This window comes from Euleptes europaea, chromosome 2, assembly GCF_029931775.1.
Source record: "Euleptes europaea isolate rEulEur1 chromosome 2, rEulEur1.hap1, whole genome shotgun sequence".
Classification (NCBI taxonomy): domain Eukaryota; kingdom Metazoa; phylum Chordata; class Lepidosauria; order Squamata; family Sphaerodactylidae; genus Euleptes; species Euleptes europaea.
The window spans coordinates 93,898,408-93,912,083 of record NC_079313.1 but is presented as its reverse complement, the minus strand read 5'-3'; the positions used below and the strand labels follow the sequence as shown (position 1 = coordinate 93,912,083).

General features: G+C 44.7%; 1 protein-coding gene across 1 annotated transcript in view; it reads left to right on the top strand.

The window, feature by feature from the left end:
* Window positions 1-13,676, top strand: part of PLXNA2 (plexin A2) — a 451,224-nt gene that overhangs the window by 205,866 nt on the left and 231,682 nt on the right. The gene's annotated exons all lie outside the window — the stretch shown is intronic.

The window sequence follows — 13,676 nt, the reverse complement described above, 5'->3', positions numbered from 1 at the left end:
GTGGGACTTCCTTTTTTCTTTTGCCTGGTAATTAGAGATTTCATGTGAGAAAGGGGAGGTCACATATGGGGTTGGCCTATTAACCTCATCCCTAGCTGGTTGTCCTACAGAGAGACCTGTATCCAGCCGAGAGCTTTCATTCAGCTTTGATGGAAATGTTAAAGTGAGGGAAGTCAATTCTTTAGTTCTTCCTACATCCCGACTGTCGACATAAGAAAAGAAATCCAGCATCAATAAACTAGAATGTGTTTAGGTTGGATGCTGGTTGGGTTTGGTAGTTATTAAAAAAATTGTTCTTATTTTATGCTCTTCCCCTCTTGAAAATGATCTTAAAAGCCCATTTCTCTCTGGAGTTTACTTTAGCCTCTTTTCAGATTCTCCTGGCACTATAGATATCTATAAGACATTCTCTAATGGCTCCTGATAGTTCTGTATCTTTTAATATTCCCTTTACCTAAAGATTCATTTTAATGGGCTATTCTTGTAATTACATTTGCTAAAGGAAATTTGAGAATATACTATCAGAGCTATCTCTATATTTAAAATGAAAAGAATATCAGAATATATTTAAATAAGCACAATATGTATTAACAATGAACAATTTGTTGAAATAGCCACAGAGTAGATATGTGCACTCGGATATATCTGGTCCAAATATATACCCCCAAAATACCTGACTAGTACATTTTGGTATATTTGGGTATCTGGATGGTATTCAGGATTTTTCAGGATACCACTAACCAGGTCTAGAAAAATCTGGAAATATTTGGGTATATTCAGAAATATTTGGGACCACCATTTTAAGGTTCCCAGGACTGCTTTTCTCATGTTTACTGGACTCTCAGTCAACATGAAGGAGGGGGGAGGGAGTCAGCTCTCCCAGGCAATGGGATCAGGCCTTAGGGAAGCATGAACTGTCTGCCCAATCATGATTATTCTGTCATCACTCTATGGTTCTCTTGAGCACGAGCAAAAAGCATAAAAGGCATGCAGCTGGACTTGATTTCGTGGCTAGATCTTTTGGAGAGCTGCTGCTGCTGCTTTTGTTGCTGCTACACTGGTCTCTGCCTTGTTTTTAATAACAGGCTTTAATAATAGTTAACCATGGGTGATGGTGTAGGTATTTTTTTTAAAACCACAGGTTTAGTTTGGCTTGGATTCTGTGGTTTGATATTGGTTCTCTTGGGCTTGCAATGGTGTCACTTGCTTAAGTTGCATTCTGTTGTTTGGCATTGGTTCTGTTGGGCTTGCCACACTGGCCCATAGTTTTTCTGGGATTCTCTGGTTTAAACTTGGTTCTGTTGCTCTTGTTTGATCTGTTTGCATTTGGAGGCTTTTGGCCAGGGGTTACTCTTGTGAGTTTGGCTGTTGGCTTTGATTTTTTTTTTCCCCTAGGAAACAATGGAGCCAAGTCTGATGTCTGGGGACATCTTGTTCAGGGGCCTGTAGAACTGGACCCCTTGGCCTAATTTGCTTGAAACTTGGATCTTTAGTGAACAGGCAGCACTAGGTCCCCTGCAAGTTAGGGATCATTTGGTTGAAAAACAGCCTCCCTCCCAGTGTCCATCATGGGGAATAATGGAACCCAAATAATAACCCAAACCTGAATCTCAGAACTGTATTTTGGGACCCAAATACCCTGAACACCAAAATCTGAATCCAAAATCTGAATCCAAAAGATACCAAATTTTAAAGTGCCCATTTCTACCACAGAACTCCATGCATATTTACATTTTGATGTCATAAAGTTAACCTTGGGTAGGCTGCGAGTTTTTCCTGCAACAAATAAGTCCCATAAGTGTACCAATCAAAGCAATTTTTCTTGATAAAGCCCTAGTTCGTGGTATTTAGCAAACACTAATATTGTGTGTATGTTAACTGCTATCAAGTTGCTTCTGACTAATGGTAACCTGATTAATTAATGACCTCCAAAATATCCTGTCAATAACAGCCTTGCTTGGGTCTTGAAAACTGAGGGCTGTGGTTTCCTTTGTTGAATCAATCCATCTCATGTTGAGTCTCTTTTTTTCCCTGCTGCCTTCAACTTTTCCTAGTGTTATTGTCATTTCTAGTGAGTCCTGTCTTCTCATAATGTGACTAAAGTACAAAGCCTCAGTTTAGTGATTTTAGCTTCCAGTGGGAGTTCAGGCTTGATTTGATTGAGAATGCACTTATTTGTATTTTTGGTGGTCCACGGTATCCTTAAAACTCTCCTACAACACCACATTTCAAAGGAATCTACCTTCTTCCTTTCAGCTTTCTTCATTGTCCAACTTCCATACCCATACATAGTAATCGGGAATACTATGGCATGAATTAATTTGATCTTGGTCACCAGTGACACACCTTTACATTAAAAAATTTTCTAGCTCCTTCATGACTGCCCTTCCCAGTCTCAGTCTCCTTCTAATTTCTTGGGTGCAGTCTCCCTTTAGGTTGATGGCTGAACTGAAGAATAGAACAATTTCAGTTTATTCATTGTCAGCCTTAAAGCTGAGTAATTCCTCAGAAGTCATAAGTTTTGTCTTCTTGGTGTTCACCTGTAGTCCTGCTTTGACACTTTCCACTTTAACCTTCACTAGTAGTCATTTCAAGTCTTCACTGTTTTCTTTCCGTAATATGGTTATCATCTACATATCTCAAATTGTTAATGTTTCTTCCTCCAGTTTTCACTTCATTTTCACACATATATTTCCCCCATGGCATAAAAATTTCTAGAAGTTTTACACCTCTAGTCTTTCACTGATGACCCTTTTTAGAACAACAACAACAATCTTCAGAACTGATCATCTACATGACAACAGCCATCTGCTGTGCGAGACCAGAACATTAGCCGTATTTGACTAGTTTACAGCTGAACTCCTTGACCAAGTCTCCTGTGGCTCTGGCAGCTGGTTGTGTTTCTAAGTAGCTTAATGGGAGCCCCTTGTGTGTGCTTTTCCTCTGGTTCTCAGTGGCACTTCCAGATTACAGAAACACTAGTATTCCCTTAGGAGCCCCTTGGCGCAGAGTGGTAAGCTGCAGTACTGCAGTCCAAGCTCTGCTCATGACCTGAGTTCGACCTTGGTTTCAGTTAGCCAGCTCAAGGTTGATTCAGCCTTCCATCCCTCCAAGGTCGGTAAAATGAGTACCCAGATTGCTGGGGGTAAAGGGAAGATGACTGGGGAAGGCACTTGCAAACCACCCCGTAAACAAAGTCTGCCTAGTAAACGTTGGGATGTGATGTCACCCCATGGGTCAGGAATGACCCGGTGCTTGCACAGGGGACCTTTACCTTTAGTATTCCCTTTGCCGAGTGCGGAAGAATAAAGGAAGAATTCAATGCACTTGACTAGTTAGCATTAACAAGAACTATATTACCCCAAGATTAGGGTTGGGTTGTTTTTTCTTTGAAGAGTGTGAAGTCTTGCTAGGATGTAGTTACTGAAATCATTATGGTTGTAACAGCAACAAGATATATATCCATGATTGTCCTTATCTTTGAGACCACTGTAACATCACAATAATACAATTGATTAGAAAACAATAAACAGCTAGACTTCTCTGTCCCTCTACCTGTTTTTATTTGGTGACCTGGATGCTGTTTCCAAGGTTGCCTGTCAGTCATCTGTTGGTTTACCAGCTTTGAGAGAAAGTATTTGGAAGGTCTGTTGTTTGAACCAACCAACCTTCTGTCTGCATACTCCCAGATCTCAGCATAAATCTGCTGAAGGAAATGATTTAACCTGAAATTATTCATTTCTTTTGTAAGAAATTTCATTATTTAAGATTTATAAAAGTACTGTATTGGAAAGGTCATCTGTCCCCTCAGCTGCAGGAATAATAGTGCACGTGATTCTCCTGCCTTCTTGATCAGTTGGTTGGAGTGAGAAAGCTCAGCCTGGGGGAAATTAATTTATATTTTCTAGGAACATAGATTTCATCTCCCCAGCTTCACTCATGGTGCTCCTGTTCCTTCATTCAAGTTCTGTAGAGATAGTGGCTGGCATTTGTCAGAAAGGAATATGGTATCAAGAACTTGGTGGCATGAACCAAGGCCTGAGCTGGGTCTTGGCCAGTTAGTTACCCAGGATTGTGCGTATGCATGCCTCACAAACCCTCTTCAAATGCAGGTCAAAATATGGTCTGGCTTTGTAAGAGACACGCAGGTTTGTGGGGAGAGGTATGCATACTAGGACTTGCATCCGGTGCACAGTTTGGGAGTTTAGCAAGGGGGGAGGGGTTGAGGGGAAGCAGGAAAGAACTCCTGGGGCAACAGTGAAAAAGGCAAACTCTGTGCTGGGGGATATTGGGAAAGGAACTGAAAATAAAACAGTAACCCCCCTGTATAGATCTGTGGTGTAGCCTTATTTGGAATACTGTGTGCAGTTCTGGTCACTGGATCTCAAAAAGGACAATGCAGAGCAGGGAAAAGTACAGAAGAGGGCAATTAACATGATTAGGGGTTGAAGATCTGGGACTTTTGCGTTTAGAAAAGAGACAGCTAAGGGGGGAGATGATAGAGGTTTATAAAATTATACAGAGAGAGAGAGGACTTTTTCTCTCTCTTCCAAAATTCTAGAACCGAGGGCACCCAATGAATAGGGTTGCCAACCTCCAGGTGAACCTAGGGATCTCCTGAAATTACAGCTGATTTCTAGATTACAGAGATCAGTTCCCCTGGAGAAAATGGCTTCTTTGGAGGGTGGACTGTATGGAATTATACTCTGTTGAGATTTTCCCCTTCCCCAAATCCCATCCCCCAATCCGCCATTTCCAGCAATTTTCCAACCAGGAGTTGGCAACTCTACCAATGAAGCTGATGGGCAGTAGATTCAGGATGGAGAAAGGAAATATTTCTTTATGCAACAAGTGAGTAAAATGTGGAATATGCTGCCAGAGCATGTAGTAACAGCAGTAAACTTCTGAATACCAGTGCCAGGAGGCAACATCAGGGGAAGGCCTCATCCTCTATGCTCTGCTGTGGTCCCTACATAGTAACTCATTGGCTGCTGTGTGAGACAGGATGCTGGACTAGATGGACCGCTGGTCTGATACAGCAGGGGTCTTCTTATGTTCTTATAATATGGTATATAATATCAGCCCCTGTAATTGGCTAGCGGTATGAAGTATCTGGATTGGTCAGGCCTAGTATAAATCTGAAGGGCCTTCTGCCCTTGCATAGACAACTGAGCTATACCTTCTGCCTTTGAAACTGCAAACTACAAAAGAACTTCAAACTCTTCTGCTTCAACTCCTCATGACTGTCCATTCTGTGTAATCTCATACCACTATTCCCTCTGGTAATTAGGGTTAATGAATTTTTTTAGTGCTTCAGAAATCTGCTAATTCTGTTTGCAAGCAGTTGTGCCAAAAAAAATGTGTATATGCCATAGTTTACTAGTGGCATATAGTGATGGGTATGTGACCTTATAATGCCAGGAGTAACTAGTAACTAGAAGAGACCAAGAGTTGTAATACACACATGAACACACATGAAGCTGCCTTATACTGAATCATGCCATCGGTCCATCCAGGTCAGTATAGTCTACTCAGACTAGCAAGTGGCTCTCCAGGGTCTCAGGCAGAGGTCTTTCACATCACCTCCTACCTGAACCTTCTAAGTGGAGATGCCAGAGACTGAACCTGGGACCTTCTGCATGCCAAACAAATTCTCTACCACTGTGCCTTAAGTGATGTAGTGCACAGCTGATACATTTTTCTCATGTTCTTCTGCATCTCTCATCATCTCTGTGTGTTTTCTTTTTTCACGCTTTTCCTGGGATAAAACCTCCAGATATCTTTTAGTGGCTTCAAACAGCGTCAGAGAAGAATTTGCTTTTATGTGGAATATGGCCTTGTTATTTATCGATGAGAAGTAATTGAAATAATTTTATAGAGTCTGCTAATGCAGTATCCAGGGATCTAATCTATCTGCTGGATATTTATGGGTCATATTCCAGTACTTCTTTCATTCATTACTGCTTTCATTAAGACTCTAATCCCATTTAGAGGCTTGTTTGTCATTTTAAACTCCTCTATTTAATCGTGCCCTGTCCTAATCCTTTTTTAACAGTGCCACTGAACTTGGATTTTTTTTTTGTGGCAGCAATAGACAGAAGAGAAGGTTTTCCTGTTCTCTAACATATGGTTCTTTAGATACAGCAGGTCTCCTGTGACTAGGACTGCTAGTTCAGGGTTGGGAAATACCTGGAGATTTTGGTGGTAGAGCCTGAAGGGGCAGAGTTTGAGGAGGGGTGGACTTCATTGGCGTATAAGAAGAAGAAGAGTTGGTTTTCATATGCCAACTTTCTCTACCTTTTAAGGAGAATCAAACCGGCTTACAATCTCCTTCCCTTCCTCTCCCCACAACAGACACGTTGTGAGGTAGTTGAGGCTGAGAGAGCTCTAAGAGAACTGTGACTAGCCCAAGCTCACCCAGCTGGCTTCATGTGTAGGAGTGGGAAACCAACCTGGTTCACCAGATTAGAGTCTGCTGCTCATGTGGAGGAGTGGGGAGCCAAACCCAGTTCTCCAGATTAGAGGCCACTGTTCTTAACCACTACACCACACTGGTGTACAGTCCACCTTCCAAAGTGGCCATTTTCTCCAGATGAACTGATCTCTGTCACCTGGAGATCAGTTGTAATAGTGGGAGATCTCCAGCCACCACCCTACTTTTCTCATGTGCAATACGGGGTTTACGACAATCCTGATGGGTAATCTGGATCTTAACTGGAGCTGTGTTATCAAAACTCCTTCCAGAACCATGCTTCTATACATAAATGCAGATCTTCCTCACAGTTTTACCATACTAAGAGTTGGCTTCCTCTAGAAATATATTTGCTCTTTACTGATGCATCCATCTTCTTTACAAAATTATGCCATTGCACATATATTGTATTGGCTGTGTGTTTTGGAAGCCTGGGTACCAGAATAGTTAAAGCTGCTTCCTTTTATTTTTGTGGATGATTGTGGAAGGCAAGCTTCACAGACAACACTAGACTTGGTGAATGCAATGTTAACTCCACTTTTGAATATGCTTGCCCTTGTCTAAACATCCCTGCAGGTGGATTTTATGCAAATGTGGGCCTATTTGCTTGGAGATGCAAATGACCTAAAACTACCATCAGTAGAAGTCATATGCAAATATCTAAACCAGGAGACATATGTATTATAAATGTGCAAGGCAAAAGAAACTAGGCCATGAAGCACATTTGTGATATTAGCCATGACTTCCATGGGTTCCAAATCAACCATCTTCTACAATTTCCTACAGCTAAGCACTGAACCATGGGAAAGCATATTTATATGCTAAAGATTGGGGGACCCTCAGGAAAGGCATGTGATGAACTGTTGGGGGCTGCAGTTAAAGAGGAAAATCACTGGAAATTGTAGATACCCCCTCCTCCCTTCATGATCAGAAGCACCTTCCCCTCATGCAGGGGAGGGTTGGATCAGCCCAGTGCACTCACAAATTCACTTTTCAAGGATATTAAAACCAGGCTATATTGAGTGCCATCATCTGTAACTGAGAAACTGGGGCTCCATGTGATGCTTAAACTTTTATTGAGTTTATGTATAGCCTGCCTTTATCACTGAGACTCAATCCAGATTTAGAAAGACAGACAGACAGATAGACAATGCATCAGAGAACATAAAACATCCAACAATGCAACAGGAAGTAGGCTTACAAAACTAGAAAACAATGCAAACAATAAAGTATAGGATATGATATACCACACACAAAAGATAATGAACTACCAAAGTAAAAGACAATGTAGTAAGAGCAAGATAATACATACAGTACAGAGTTTGACAGACTACAATCCTATTCCCTTTATATAAGGTCTCCTCCATAACAATTCCATTTTACCACAAACCTATTTCCTCTGTAGAAATGCCCTCCTGAACATTTTTGTTTTATGCATTCTGTGGAATGGTAGAAATGTGGGAACCTTCCTGCCCTACTCAAGCATGCCACTCCACAACGTGGGAGCCGCAGTTGCGGAAGCTCAGCTCAGATGAGGAAGCTCAGATACGAGCCCCAGTTGTTTTCACCCATTTGTATGGTGGCACTTTCAAAAGGCTTTGCTCAGATCAGTGAAGCTCTTGTGGTAGAGTATAGCAAGCGATGCAGTCCTGCAGATATGTGGACCCAGAGCTGTGGAGGGCTTTGTAGGTAGGGATGTGTGCTAGGAAATATCTGGTCTGAATGTATAACTGAAAAATACCATTCTAATGTTTTTTGGGTATATTTGGGTATCCAGCGGATATTCCAAATTCTTGGGAATACCACTATCCAGTATATCTTGGACCAGAATTTTAAGGGTCCCGATCCTTAAAAACATGTTTCCTGGGAGGGAAAGGGGAGAGAGGCACCACTCCCAGGCAAATGTCTGGCCAATCACAATGATTAATTCATAGCCCATAGCTTTTGGATCATAAGCAAAGAAAGTAAAAAACAAGCCTGGCTGCAGCTTTACACCATTTTAGGGTGTAATTTTCTGGAGTGCTGGTGGCCTCTGGCTGCTCTGGTCTGTCTCTGTGTTGGATAATTCTGCTGCCTGCTGCTGCCTGCCTGGGAAGACCTTGTTTTGTGCCAGAACTGATTTGCACTCTGTTTTAAAATATTATTTCAATTTTTTCTGGGTTTATGTTTTTGCCTGGTGTAGCTGGCAGAGACCCTGTTTTCTTTCTGGGTCTTTTAAAAAAGGGACTAGGCAAAGGAGGATGGCTCTTTCCCCACCCAGCCCTGGAGGAGTACAGCAGAGGCTGGGCGAGGGGCAGGAGAGAGCTGGGGTGGATGAGTCACACCAGCCAATCACCAGGGGACTGTGGCAGGCCAACACTAGTAGCCCCTCATGCAGCGGCAGCCACCGAGAGATGAGCCCACGACTGCACACCACTTGCCAGTCCTGATCACCCATCCCGCGGTGCGGATGCAACCCCAAAAACCTAGTTGCGCCTAAAACGTCAGATGGTAAAGTGGGCTGGACAGAGGCTGGAGGGGAAGAGGGAGGGCCAGAGCCATAAGGGTGCAGGGGGAGCGGCAGGGTGTCAACGATGACTTCAGCAGCCAGAGGGGAACTCACCCTGGTGAGGAAGACCCCTTTGGACAGGTTGAGGCGTCGGCTGCAGTAGAGAGGTAGCCACAGCTGGTGCAGAGGTTGCAGAGAGCAGGACAGGTCGCCCAAGACCCCCTCCGCTCATGTCTGCCCCTTGGTGACACTACATGCCATTCCAGGCAAAGCCCAGAGTCTGTTTCCACGGAGGCTAGGAGAGAGACCAACCAGTGCTCACTCTGCAAGGTGGACCCAAGCCACTCATGGCGGCTCTCCAGGCCCTAACAACAGGGAGGTGGGTCCCCCTCACTCAGAAGGCACTGAGCTTCAGAGAGAGGGGCAAGTGGCTGGGAATGGGCAGCCCAATGGCATGGGCAATTATTCCCCCAGGGTAACACTTGACACCCCATACTGTTCTAGGCGCCCCCTTGATTGGTAGATGTCTTTCATTCTGTGCCGCAGCCCCTCCCCATCTTTGAATGCTTGGACTTCCCAAACACAAGACCACACTCTCCTGCGGCTTTGGGCACCTCAAGGCCCTTTGGGAGGTGTCCCACAGTGCTGAGGATGAGGTAGAGTAGCCAAACTCCAGGCAGTGGCTGGAGACCTTCTGGGATTCCCCCGGAGACGCTGGCCACCTCAGCAGGTCGACTCAATGGTGTGATCCCCCCATTGAAGGCCCTCCCCTCCCCAAACCCCACCCTCCTCTAGCTCCACCCACTACAATCTCCCGGAATTCTCTGGCCCAGAGCTGACCACCATCGGGTGAGGTTCGGGAAGCCAAGGGAATGACCTTGCCAACTCAAAACCATCAACGGTGGGGAAGAACCCCGCAGATAGCCCACAGTGCCTTATGTTGGTGGTGGCCTTTGGGAATCCCATCCCCAACCAAACCACCTTGCCCGCCCAACCACCCTGACAGAGATGCACACACATAGTTGTCAAAGCCGATAAAACTTTATTGGGGAGAGAATGGGCATGGGGGTGTTCAACCACTGCATCCACCTCTTGGTCTCCTGGGAGCTCACATTCCACCCACACCTGTTGCAGCTTTCTATGTAAGCTGATCTTCAACAAGAGACGCTGTCTGACAAGGCCAGATCCATTGTGAAAGGAGGCTAATTTGCCAGGTAAGCCTGCAGATGGAGTGAAAGTTTGCCAGTCGTAGGCACAGCTTCAACTGTTGGATGGCTTCTCTCAGCGGTCTGTTGAGAAAAAACAGCATGCATAGCCACAGAAGGATGCCACGTGTGTCCTGGTGGGCACATGACCGATCCTCCAGGATGTTCCACCGGTCCAGTCGGGGGGTCCTTGGGGGAGGGTCTGTGGCAATGGCACCACTGGCTTCTCCTCCTCAGGCTTCGTCAATGCAATGTTAGCCCCCCCCCCCAACTCCCGCCTGGTGCTGCTGCAAATGCCAGTGCTCGTTGGCGGGTCCGACTTGCTGTCCTCTTAAGGGTGGGGTGTGCTCCACTGAAATATAATGGGTCCAAGTTGTCTTTGGGGATACATAGAACTCTGAGTTTTGGAGGATTGTTGCGTACCCCAATGCCCTGGCTCTGTGACCATCAGGACAGGCTCATAATTACAAGGGGGTTGGGATTAGTTACACATCCGTCACATCCCCCCTTCTGCCCTAGCCCCAGAGTATTGGACCTCCTTGTTGGCAGGGTCAGGGGGCAAAAGCAACATGTGGCCACCAGAGCCATTGCCACTGCCTGATGCTGAGGATCATGGGAGCCACCTGGCCCGTGAGGGCTGCCAACCCTGGTGGAGAGGAAGAGAGGGTGGAAAGGTTGTTTGGGGGTATACTGGCTGGCCTACATGTAATGGTGTGCACATCCTGTTGGGTCCTGGCTGTGCATCTGTCATACCTGCAATGGAACTTGAGTGGGACAGCTCAGCCACAGCGTATGTGGATTTTGCTCTCCTGGGTGAGTGTTTGTACAAAATGCCACCCCTGTTGAGCAGTGTTCTCCCTGTTCTCTTGCTAGCACCATGAGTGCTGTGCCACTCATGTTAAATCCCTATGGCAGGGAGCTGATGGGCAGCATCCTAAGCCACATGCACTTCACCTGCCAGAAGGCCCTCTCCATTGCATATGAGGGGGTTGGTGCTCTGCTATCGGGCGCTGGTGTGCTAGGGGGGCATTGCATATGAAGGGGTTGGTGCTCCCTATTGGGCGCCACTGTGGGGGCTTGGCCCCCTTCCGCCCCCAGTCCATTGGCCAGCCACTCGGTGGACATCTCAATTCACCTGGGCCCTGGGGACATGGCTGCACCGAAGGGGGGTGGAAACTGTCAAACACCTGTAATGGGGCTCGACCATATTTTTGGCAGGTGTAACTTTACACCAAAAAAAAGTGGACATTCCCGGCCTGAAAGTCCTCAGAGAGCCATTCAGTGCGGGGTCTGCCCCTCGGAACGCCCCTTTCGTGCCAACACAAGCCCCTGCACCAGATATATGCTGTCACAGGGGCTGGCCTGGCACCCATGTGTCGCGCAGCTCTGCCGCTCTCTGGTGCAGGGTAAGTGCCCCCTTGCCATAAGTGCCACCTTATCACAACGCAAAGTAGCATGGGTGCCAGTGTGGAGTCACGCCAACTCATATGGCACTTCAGCACCCTCTTCAGGATTGCACAGCTAGTCTTCCAAAATTTTATTTTATAAAAGTCTATGAACCTATTTTTTAGCTGTAGCCCTTGTTCTTGGTGCCAAATTCTGGCTTGAAAGAGCTGCTATTAATGGCACAAGGCCCAAAATGCTAGAAGATGGAATTAAGAAAAGCACAGACGTCTCTGCCTAGAGCTATAAGGAGCTCAGAGGAGATGCATGAAAGGAGAGTACAAAGCAGTCAGAGACTCTCCCTAGTCACTTCAGGAGACAACAGAGTTACGGATCCACTTGTCTTGGAGTGACCTTTACAGGCTGACCAAAGAAACCAGTTCTTCAGACTAAAGTAAACACCAGATCTATGATTCTTTGCTACACCTGGAGGCAATAGTGCAAGTTCTTTAATATTTTAGGACAGCCATTTCCAGCTTCTCCTTTTTTTATTTTGCAGACATCTCTACTGCCACTGTAAGCTGAGGTCTACAAATAAAAAAATTGGTGGGGTGATCTTAGAGCCCCATCAGTTCTCGCTTCCCACACAGATTGGGGGCAGGGGAGAAAATGCATCACCTGTAGCATCAAGAGAGGATTTAATCCCCAGGTGGTGAGGAATCTAGGCTTAATTAGAATTTCAGGGAATCAACCCATTGTGCTATCAGTGATTTCTGGCAATGTCCTGATTAAAACAGTAATTCTAATGAGCATAGCTCAATTGTTAAGTGCTCACTGAACACCTAATTACATTGGCTATAACTCCAAAATTATTTTAAAACCGTTTTTTTTTTTTTTGCCACTTACAACCAAGAGAGGGAAGGATGTCTGCCCAGTAATTATTCCCCTTAATTAATTTTCTCTTTAAATGGCTGTCAACTATGTGTTACAGCTTATGTGATATGGAAGAGAAACAGCCATGAGTAAAGCTATTTGCTGATTTGACACCAAAGTCCAGCTTGCACAGGACAGTTCCCCCAGCTGAGCTAAGAAATTGTCGAAGGCTGCTCCCCGTTTTTCCCTTAATAATTATTTCCCCCTGAGATCTGAGGCTGATCAGGTTTGAGACTGGCAGAGTAGATACATCATAGTGTATGGATGTACTACGTGACTCTGAATCTATTAACTGGTTTTAAGAGAAAACCTTTGCAAATAAAATTAAGACCCTGCATGCTTTGAGAAGAGAACTCATGCAAGAGGCTGGGACAATTCAGACAGTCTGTTCTGTTATTTTTCATTTGGTTTTTAATTGTATTTAAAAGCCGAAACTTCAAAATTTATTCTTTATGCCAAAAGAGCACAAGTGCAACTAACAGTTAAATAAGTTCAAAGATGAAATTAAAATTTTAAAAAGTTGGATGTGTTAAAACGAAATGTAACATTTTAAACATTTTTAGTGGAGTGATTCTGTTTCAGTATGAGTACTTGACATTTTCCATTTCAGTTTTTGGAATGGAAAGTTTAATAGAAAGAAATTGACATTTTGCTCTCCAAGTAATGATGATTGTCAGGACTCATGACATGGTGGAGAGATGGAGAGACTTATAATTGATGGGATCCATCATCTCCTGGTCAATCAAGTTTGCAACCTTAAGGTGCTTTTCTCTAATCCTTTTACCGTGATCCTAAATAAACTGACCTGGAGAAAAATCTCAAGATATTGAATGAATGAAGCAGCCAGAGACTGAGGTTCTGATATTCTGTTGACGTTAGCACAAGCCCAGGACTCCTAAATACCAGGGGTCATTTGTTAGCTGGGCTGTCACTCAGAAAAGGAACTGGAAAACATTTTAGACATATTTCAGCTCTGCTCTGTATCATCTCTGTATCATTGCTGCCACTCAAGATCCTCTTGCAGATATCAGATGGGGTTCTCTCTATCTAGGGTCACCCAAAGCTTTGTTTTTAGGCACACTTGAAATTATCACCCAAATCATGGATTGGAGAGCCATGAACAAACCATGGCTTTTCATGCTTCCTCCTCTCCATCCTCCCTCTTCTGTCACTTGTATATTTCCTACCTGCTTCC